At 52.9% G+C, this 9,657-nt stretch overlaps 1 long non-coding RNA gene across 1 annotated transcript; it reads left to right on the top strand.

Moving 5' to 3' along the window:
* Positions 1-1,348: 1,348 nt before the first annotated feature.
* LOC140642177 (uncharacterized) lies at positions 1,349-6,127 on the top strand. The gene is made up of 3 exons (XR_012038709.1): positions 1,349-1,446; positions 3,897-4,067; positions 5,768-6,127. It is a non-coding gene; the product is annotated as an uncharacterized lncRNA (long non-coding RNA).
* Positions 6,128-9,657: the final 3,530 nt, after the last annotated feature.

The raw sequence follows: 9,657 nt of genomic DNA on the forward strand, positions 1-9,657 counted from the left end.
GCCATCCTTAAGACAAGCACATGCACACACACGCACACACACACAAAACAACGGTTTCGCAAAACAATACTTACACTCTCAACACTCTGTTGTGTTTCCCATTTTGTCCTAATTCATTGCTTAAAATACCGGTTGCCTACCGATGGTTGTGTTTACTGTCATTTTCTCTGCTTGACAAGCCCTGCTCCAGGAGAGACATGGTCTGTGTTGAATTTGGGAGGATAAATTGGAGCTGTCACACCAGAGGTCGGAGGGCACGGCGATGGTGGGCAGTGGGGAGCGCCCGGAGCTGGGGGGCGGCGAGGTGAGCGGCCTGGTCAGCTTTCTCTTGGAGCACGCACCCCGAGATTTCTGTGGCTGTGACATTAGGAGGTTGACATGTTAAAGGAAAAAATCTTCAAAGACACTTGTTAGAGATGGTGAGGCAGGGGCCCTGGGTGGCTCAACAGTGGAGCATCTGCCTTCAGCTCAGGTCGTGACCCTGGGGTCCCCGGATCGAGTCCCGCATTGGGCCCCCTGCAGGGAGACTGATTCTCCCTCTGCCTGTGTCTCTGCCTCTCTCTCTGTGTCTCTCATGAATAAATAAATAAAATCTCAAAAAAAAAAAAAATAAAGACAGTGAAGCTGACCTGGTACAGAACCATGGGGATGGGCCTGGAGCCCATGTGATGCAAAGGGGCTGGGCACCACCGGGACCAGAGCGTGGGCCAGTGGGGGTTTCTAGATGAGGGGCAGGTGGGGCAGTGAGAGGAAAATTGGTGAGAGGAAGTGTCGTGGGGATGGGGCAGGATTGCGGCTAAAGGCCGGCCAGGTGACAAGACCCCAGTGGAGGATGGGGCGCCTGGGCACATATGGAGCATGGGGGGCTCTGGTTGAACTGACTTAGCAGGTTCTTGCTGAAACCGGATCATACAAGGAGGTGCACAGGTGTGCCTCGGAGAAGGGTCGGGAGCCTGACCAGAGTTTGGCCAAGCACAGAATCTTTGTCAGACAGGAGCACGTACGTCGTGAATGTGGCAGGTGTTGACCAAGTTCCTGGCGGCTGCCGCTGACACCTATGATCCCAAGAGGAAGAGGAAAGGGAGCAGAGCCCGTGCTGCCTATAGCTTGAAATCTGAGGGTGCTGGAGAGTCTGGAAGCCAGCGAGCCGGACAGGGCCGGGGCAACGGGACGTGAGTGCAGGCTCCTGACCAGGGGAGGCCAGAGTCATGACAAGGCACAGCCAGGATGTGGGACGCAGCCCAGAGTCAGGCCAGGTGCTGGTGGCTCCGGGCCTGGGGAGAGACCACGATGGGAACGGAGGGTGGGGGCTGAGCAGAGCGCTGAGTTCCGTTGCTAGGAAACCAAAAGCGCAGCTCCAGATCCCAAAGCGCTGCCAAGTGACCGAGTGTTGTTATTGACTGGCTGGTGCTGGGGACTGGCCGGAACGGAGAGTTCTGAAACCGAGTAAGTTGACCGGAGACTCCGTGTCCACCCTCGCTGCCCGCCTCGCTAATGGAGGATGTGGTCCTGCAGCCTTGGGCAGGTCCTGGGTCTCCCCTCCCCCCAAGCCACGGCCTGGCCCACAGAGGGGGGCGTCCTGCCTCCCGATGGCTCAGGTGGCCCCGAGAGCCCCAGAAATGTGGTGCTGCCCCTGGGGGATGGGTGGCGCCCAAGGGCAGATGACCGGGGTGCTCACTCCAGGTCTGGGCAGGGAAGGGCAACGTCCCCTCCACGGGACACGCGGGGACATTGTCCCTCCACTGTCGCTCTGCTTCCAAACACAGGGATGCGGGGTGTGGTTCCTGTCCCCCACCCCTCTGAACTGGCTGTGGGACATTTGTCACTTTAGTCATGGGGTGCCAGGCTGACCGGGGCATTTCAAGGTGGATGTTTATTCAACTTGGGGGACGCCCACTGGGGCAACGGGGAGGGAAGCATATTTTATGGAAAGGTAGGCATGTTTCTGGGGAGGAGATACAGCGGTCTGGGGACGGTCGGCCGCTAAGGGGGTGGACTGTCCTGTGCCTGGTAGACTGTCCTGTGGAAATAGTTGTGGGTTTTCCTTTGAGGGCCTACCACCTGCCACACGCATGCAACGTGCACTCTGCAGAGCCACCCCTGAGTGCTGAGGGATGGACAAGCTCGGGGAGTCGGCAGCAGGTGTAGAAGCCCTGGGGGAGATAGGCCCTGACCAGGTGGGGCCAGGTGGGGCCAGGTGCGGGGACAGACGATGGGGTCCGAGGCCAGCCACTTCTCTTCTCCCATCAGGTGGGAGCCGTGATGGGGCAGCAGCTCAGGAGGTGCGGACCAAGGACTGCAAGCCCCATGAGGAAAGAGGGGCCTGGATGAAATTCAGCCCCTAAAACAGCCGGTAGATGTTCACAGAGTCGGTAGATGAAATCCTGGCGTTATTTTTAGGAGTGATTACCCATTTCATCCCCTGGGTGTCAACAATGATAAGTCATATTTTTCTGTTCCATAGTATGTTCCAGGCACCATTCCAAGTGCTTTTCCTAGGACGACAGAGCACTGGACACCGCTGCCTAGGTGCCCGGCTCCACACAGCGCCCTCCGAAGCTACTGACCTGTGTTTGTTTAAAGACAGTTCTGTAAAATGGGCGGATGAGACAGAGAAAGGAAACGTGGCTCCGCTCCACCCTCGCAGTGACCCACTCTGAGCGTTTCTTTTGGTAACGTTGCTCGTTTTCTCTGCTCATCGCACTGCAGGTCTGTCGTGAACAGAGTCCTTTCCGATGTGACGAGCGTTATTTCCCGCTAGGACATGTTCCGGAACACCGTTCTCACGGTGGTGGGAAATTCCATCGTGCATAAACACCACCCCTTATTTAATCCATATTTTATTTGGGGGTTTCCTAGACTGTTTCCTAGAGTTCTGCTCTTTCAAACGTTCCAGCAGCGAACGCATATCCTTCCCTTGTTTTCTGTGGCTGTGCCTATTTGTAAGACAACCTAGAATGCTTGGGTCCAAACAAGAACACAACTTTGAGGCCTTCCTCTACATTTGCCAAGTCAGTGTCCAGAAAACGTGACATTAATTTACATTAATTAAGGTAAACATTGATTTAATTACTGTTCACATGAATCCCAAGGGCTCCTGGGAGCAATGCTACAGGTGACCACCACTAGCCCAGGCATCATCCCCGACACGAGAGCCACGGCCAGCTGCTCCAGTGACAAACACCGTTACTGTCTTTCCGTCTGCGGCCCGTGACCTCACGTCCGTTACGATTTCTGTGTGTACGTTGCATTCGCGTCTTCAACCTCTGCTGAGTTTTCTCCTCGCGGCTTTGCCTCCTTATTCTTGGTTATTCAGAACTTTGCAGGTTGGAAGTCAATTCCTTTTAAACTTTTCGGAAATTTGAAGAGAGCAGAAATAAGACGACAGGTGTCGACAACCTTTTGGTTCTGTCCCACGTCATCAGCAAACTGTCTTTGCGGCAGGCCCCGTGTGCCAAGTTTGCCTTTTGCAGACTTATTTAATTTTAATATGTTGTCAGTGCGATCTGGGGGAGGGTTCTCATCTTGCTTTGAAACTTTGATATTCCTTACAGCTTTACGGAGCTGCGTTAGCAGAGTTCTCCAGAGAAACAGAACCAATAGCGGGGAAAGAGAGAGAGAGAAAATCACTTGAAGGGACTGGCTTGTGCAGTCATGGGGGTGGCCCGGCAATTCCAGAATTTTCCAGGAAGGCCGACAGGCTAAGGACCGAGCAAAAAGTTGCTTTCTGAGCTCTGGAAGCAGAATCCATTCCCCCTCAGGAACCTCAGTCTGTTTTCTTTTAAGGCCTTCAACTGATTGGACGAGGCCCATCCACATTATGGAGGGCAATCTGCTTTACTCAAAGTCGGCTGATTCAAATGCTAATCACATCTAAATAAATAATCTTTTTACAGTCACATCTGGCCTGATGTTTAGCTAAGCAACCAGGTACCATGGCCCAGCCAAGTGGAGGCAAACAGCAAACTGACGCAGGAGACATAATTGGCATATGATTAACGATACATATTTGAAGTGGGACATCTGACGGTTTGATGTCTGCATGTGCCCCTGAAAACATCACCGAGGTAAAGATAATGAGCGTCCCGGAATGTTCCCAGGGGCCTCCGTAACCCTTCCACTTGCACCTCCCTGCCGCCTCCAGCTCCTGGCCAACCTCTGGTTCCTTTTATCACTGTGCATTTATTTGCATTTCCCACAAGCCTATAAGCATGGAATCGTACAGCACCGTCTCCTTTTATATCTGGCTTGTCTCACCCAGTTTAATTTTCTTTTTTTTAATTTATTTTTAATTTATTTTTAATTTTTAAAATTTTTTTATTGGAGTTCTATTTGCCAACATATAGCATAATACCCAGTGCTCATCCCACCAAGTACACTGAGGGGGGCACTTGCCAGTTTAATTTTCTTGAGGGTCATCCCTGTTACCGTACATATCAGTAAATTGTTCATTTTTCGCTCCTGCCAAAGGTGGACCCACAGCACGGCTACTGCGGGCTTTTCGTGACTTCGCCGGCTGATGTGCACATGGGTTGTTTATGGTTTGGATTTGTGCAAATACAGCTGCTACGTGCATCCCGGCCGACGTCTGTGCACGTGGGCTCGTGCCTCCGTGTCTCGTGCACAGATACCAGCCTGGAACGTGTCTGGATCATATCGGAGCCATACCCTTAGTTTTCTATGAGAGGGTCAAACCGTTTTCCAGCATGATTTTCACATTTTATATCTGCACCGGCAGCGGGTGAGCGTCCCGCTCGCTCCATCTTCTCCCCGCGCCTTGGCACGCTGCCTTCTTTATCGCCGTTATCCTAACCGGGGAGTGGTATCTTAGGAGGTTTTAATTTGCCCTTCCCTGATGACTCACAATGTCAGAACCTTTTCCTGGGCTTCCTTGCCTCGGTGCAAGTGGACGCTTCTATGGTGATGTGCCCCCGATATTTTTTATGTGGTTGTTGATTTTTTTGATATTTGAGAGTTCCGTATATATTATAGATACGAGGTTTTGTTTTGTTTTGTTTGTTTTTTAAATCAGACGTGTAATTTGCAAATACTCTCTCCCAGGCTATGGCTTATCTTTTCTTTTTCCCAATAAGGTCATCTGAACAGCAGGGGCTTTTAGTTCTGATGACTGTTACGTCTTCTGCTGTTATAGTTAAGCCATCTCCACCGAGCCCCAAACCATTATTTTTTCAGGTGTGTTTTCTTCTAGAATTTTTTTAAGATTTTATTTATTATCCATGAGAGACACAGAGAGAGGCAGAGACACAGGCAGAGGGAGAAGCAGGCTCCCTGCAGAGAACCGGATACGGGACTCGATCCCAGGACCCCAGGGTCATGACCTGAGCTGAAGGCAGATGCTCAACTACTGAGCCCCCCAAGTGTCCCTCTCCTAAAAGTTTTACAGTGTTAGGCTTTATGTTTCCATCTATGATGTATTTGGAGTTAATTTTTGTACATGGTCTGAGTCATAGATACAAATGTAATCTTTCTGAATATGGACATTCAGTCATTCTGGCACTGTTTGCATGAAGGGTTATCCCCTCTCCACTCACTGTTTTCTGCAACTTTGTCCAAAATCCACCGACGGGGTTCGCTGCGCCGACCCTAGACTCCCTGTGCAGCCCCTCGGATCTCTTCATCCACCTTGATGCGCACTGTCCTGATTGCATATGAAGTCAGGAAACCTGATGGTGTTTTTCCACGACTTCATTGTTTTGAAAAAAAAAAAAAGTGTTTTGACTTTCCTAAATCATTTGCATTTCCACAGGAATCTTAGGATCAGTTTGTCAACTTACACGAAGAAGACTGCTGGGTTTTTAGCTGCGATCCCACGTAACGCGGAGATCGGCTGGAGACAATTCACATCCCATAAGTTTCGTGTCTTCTGCCCCACGGACTCTGCACGCCTCTCCCCCTATGACTTATTTCTCTGAGCAACATTTCATAGTTTCCAGGGTACGTGTCTTCCTCATATTTATCGTATCTCTGGCTCTATTTTGTAAGGCAATTCGGGTATTATTTTAAACGCTTTTATTTGAGGTCTGATGATCTGCTCCAGTGGTGTGAACCCCACACGGTTTTTATGTGGATCTCGTATTCCGCGCCCTTGGTGAACCCAGTTTTACATCTAGCAACTTTTTCCTTGATTTTATCAGATTTCCTAACATCTGTGATTAAAGACAGAATCACATCTGGATGACTTTTATTTCGTCTTGCAGCCGACCTCACGGGCCAGAACCTCCAGGACCGGGTGGAATGGGAGTGTGGGGAGCGGGTCCCCCTGCCTCATTTCTGATTTAGAAAGGGAGACCGTCCATCCTTTTCCGGTGACGTGTGATGTCAGCTGGAGGATTCGCACGGATGCCCTTCCAGCTTACAAGGTCCCCTTCCATGCGTAGCTTTTGGGGGAGGTTTATTAGAAACAGATACCAACTTTTCCAAATGTTTCTGCTGCGTCTCCTGAGATAATCCTGCCCTCCCCCCACAACTCCCTCAGCTGAGTCCCATTTCCCCATTTTCTCCTTATTTCTACTGTAATTCCACATCACGGGAGCTCAGGCCTGGCCTAAGCTGAGCGCTTGAACCTGAGACGTGCTTCAGGCCCAGAACGTGGTCTCTTGTGGCCTGCGTTTCGGGTGCCAGGGAGACGTGTGCACCCCCACTGCTGTTGGGAGGGAGGGAGGGGTGCTCTGTCAACTTCGTGGACAGCACCCCCTTGTCAGTGCCCCGCGATCCTCTCTCTACTCTGGATTACACAGACTGCGTCACTGCGGCCCCCGGCGCACCTTGTGAGTTTGTCTCTTGATCCTGCAGGTCTGTCCGGTTTGGCTGTGAGTGTGTTGAAATTCAGCCTTGAAGGACGTGACCATTTAGGATCATCGTGTCCCCCTGACAAATCGGTCCTTCTATCATTAGAAAATGACCATAGCTCTTCCTGGTAACACTTGGCGATGGGATGTGCTTTGCCTAAAAACGACACATCTGCTCCATTTAATATCATGTAGTTTTTCCCACCTTCTTACTCTTGGGCCATTTGTGTCTTTACATTTGAGGTGAATTACTTCCAAACGGCATGCCCTTGGGCCTCACTATTTTACCCAACCCGGCAGTCCCGGGGGTTAAGTGGAGCATTTAGACAAGCTGCGCTTACAGGTGCGGGCATCAGGGCAGGCCCTGGGCCACCGCGGATTCCTGCTCCGTGTGGTGCCTCCACCTCCCCTAAGACCCGTGAAGCACTTTCCGGAAATGGCCCTAACAGGGGAGCAGGCTCTGCGGGGCCGTGAAGGGGCGGCTCAGGCACCCGGGGCCCCACCCAGCTGCCAAGGTGTGAAGATGGTGCCAGGGGCTGCCCTTGAAGGGTGCCCGGTTCTGCAGGGATGTTCACCCCAAAATTGCACTTACTTTTAAAAAACCAGCTTTTTTATGTTAGAAGGTTCTAGGTTTATGGGAAAATCCCAGTGATAGCGCACGGTCGGCGTATACCCCGCACCCACTCTCCCCTAGCTTGAACGCCTATTTTTGACGATTTCATTTTTTTACTAGTAGATATTTTTTTATTTTGAGCCCAAATCCATATTTTCTTCAGATCTCCCTGGTTTTCACCTGGTGCCTTCTGCTTCCTGGTTTTCTCCTTCGTTCCCAGGACCCCACCCGGGACAGCCCGTCGCGTTCAGTCCTCGTGTTCCTGCGGCTCCTTTTGGTACTTTGTGCCTCTGCCCACCTTGGCGACTTTGAGGAGGCCTGGGCGGGAACCCGGCAGGGCTCCGCGGAGACTGAAGTCATGGGTTCTGGGGGTGCAGTGCCCCCATCACGTCCTGTCAGGGGCACGGGTGTCGACACGACCCGCCATCTCGGCGTTGACCTTGATCTTGGGGCTCATATGTGCACGCCAGCTTCTGACTGTCACATACCCCTGCTGCCCCTTCCCCCCGGCTACCCCATCCCCTTATCTCCCTATCCATCCTGTCCCTCCGTCCTCCGGTCCACCCTGTCCCCTTGTCCCCCCTTCCACCCCCTCCCCCATCACCCCGTCTACCCTGTCCCCCGTCCAATCCATCCACGCCATACCCCCGTCCACCCCGTACCCCCATACCCCCATCCTCCATCACCCCATCTACCCTGTCCCCCATCCAATCCATCCACCCCATCCCCCATCCACCCCGTTCCCCCATCCACCTTGTCCACCCCATCCACCCCGTCTACTCTGTCTACCCGTCCACCCTATCCCCTTGTCGACCCTGTCCCCCCGTCCACCCCGACCACCCCATCTACCCTGTGCCCCATCCACCCCATCCACCCCATCCCCCCATCCCCCGTCCACCCCATCCCCCTGTCCACCCTGTCCCCCTATCCACCCCGACCACCCTATCCCCCATCACCCCATCACTCCATCCCCCCGTCCACCCCGTCCCTCTGTCCTCCTCTCCACCCTGACCACCGCATCTACCCTGTGCCCCATCCAGCCCGTCCACCCCATCCCCCTATCCACCCCATCCACCCCGTCCCCCCATCCCCTCATCCACCCCGTCCCCCCATCCCCCCATCACCCCACCTACCCTGTCCTCCATCCAATCCATCCACCCCATCCACCCTATCCCTCCGTCCACCCCGTTCCCTTGTCCACTTTGTCCACCCGTCCACCCCATCCCCTTGTCCACCCTGTCCCCCCATCCCCCGTCCACCCCGACCACCCCATCTACCCTGTGCCCCATCCACCCCATCTACCCCGTCCCCCTGTCCCCCCCGTCCCCCTGTCCCCCCATCACCCTGTCTACCCTGTCCCCCATCCAATCCATCCACCCTGTCCACCCCATCCCCCTGTCCACCCCATCCACCCTAACCACCCCATCTACCCTGTGCTCCGTCCCCCCATCCACCCCGTCCTCCTTGGAAGGAAGTTGCTCTGCAAAGCCTGCGTTAAGCAACTACAAAGTATCCGGGCTGTTTCTGCCTGAGAGATCTGTCTCTTCTTCCTATTTATCGATTGATTCAATCATGTAATTGTGTTAGCATGGATTCATGGGTATTTATTTACACTCGGGGTTGTAATGAAATGCCATGTGATTTGTCCTGCTGCCCCGCTGTCCCCACCGTCGCCGGCCACCGGGAGCCCTGTCGGCCGGCCCCTGCATCCCTTTGGCGTCCTCTCCCCAGTGCAGGGCATTTCTTCTTTACTGCTCTTATTAGGTATTTTTAAATTACATTTTTACCCATCTCTTGTGCTGTCTGCACAGCAAAGCAGCTGGGGGACACCCCGAGTTAGGGTAGCCCCGGGGAAATCACAGTGGGCTGACAGTCCAGAAAGGCAAGACCACTTTCTTGTGGGGGGAATTATATTCCCCGCTGGCCTTTCTCCTGCCTTATGAGACACAATTTTTAAAAAGATTTTAATTTAGGGATCCCTGGGTGGCGCAGTGGTTTGGCGCCTGCCTTTGGCCCAGGGCGTGATCCTGGAGACCCGGGATCAAATCCCACATCGGGCTCCCGGTGCATGGAGCCTGCTTCTCCCTCTGCCTGTGTCTCTGCCTCTCTCTCTCTTTCTCTCTCTGTGACTATCATGAATAAATAAATAAAATCTTTAAAAAAAAAAAAAGATTTTAATTTATTCATGAGAGACACACACAGAGAGGCAGAGACACAGGCAGAGAGAGAAGCAGG

The sequence above is a fragment of the Canis lupus genome, chromosome 11, assembly GCF_048164855.1.
Source record: "Canis lupus baileyi chromosome 11, mCanLup2.hap1, whole genome shotgun sequence".
In the NCBI taxonomy this organism is placed as follows: domain Eukaryota; kingdom Metazoa; phylum Chordata; class Mammalia; order Carnivora; family Canidae; genus Canis; species Canis lupus.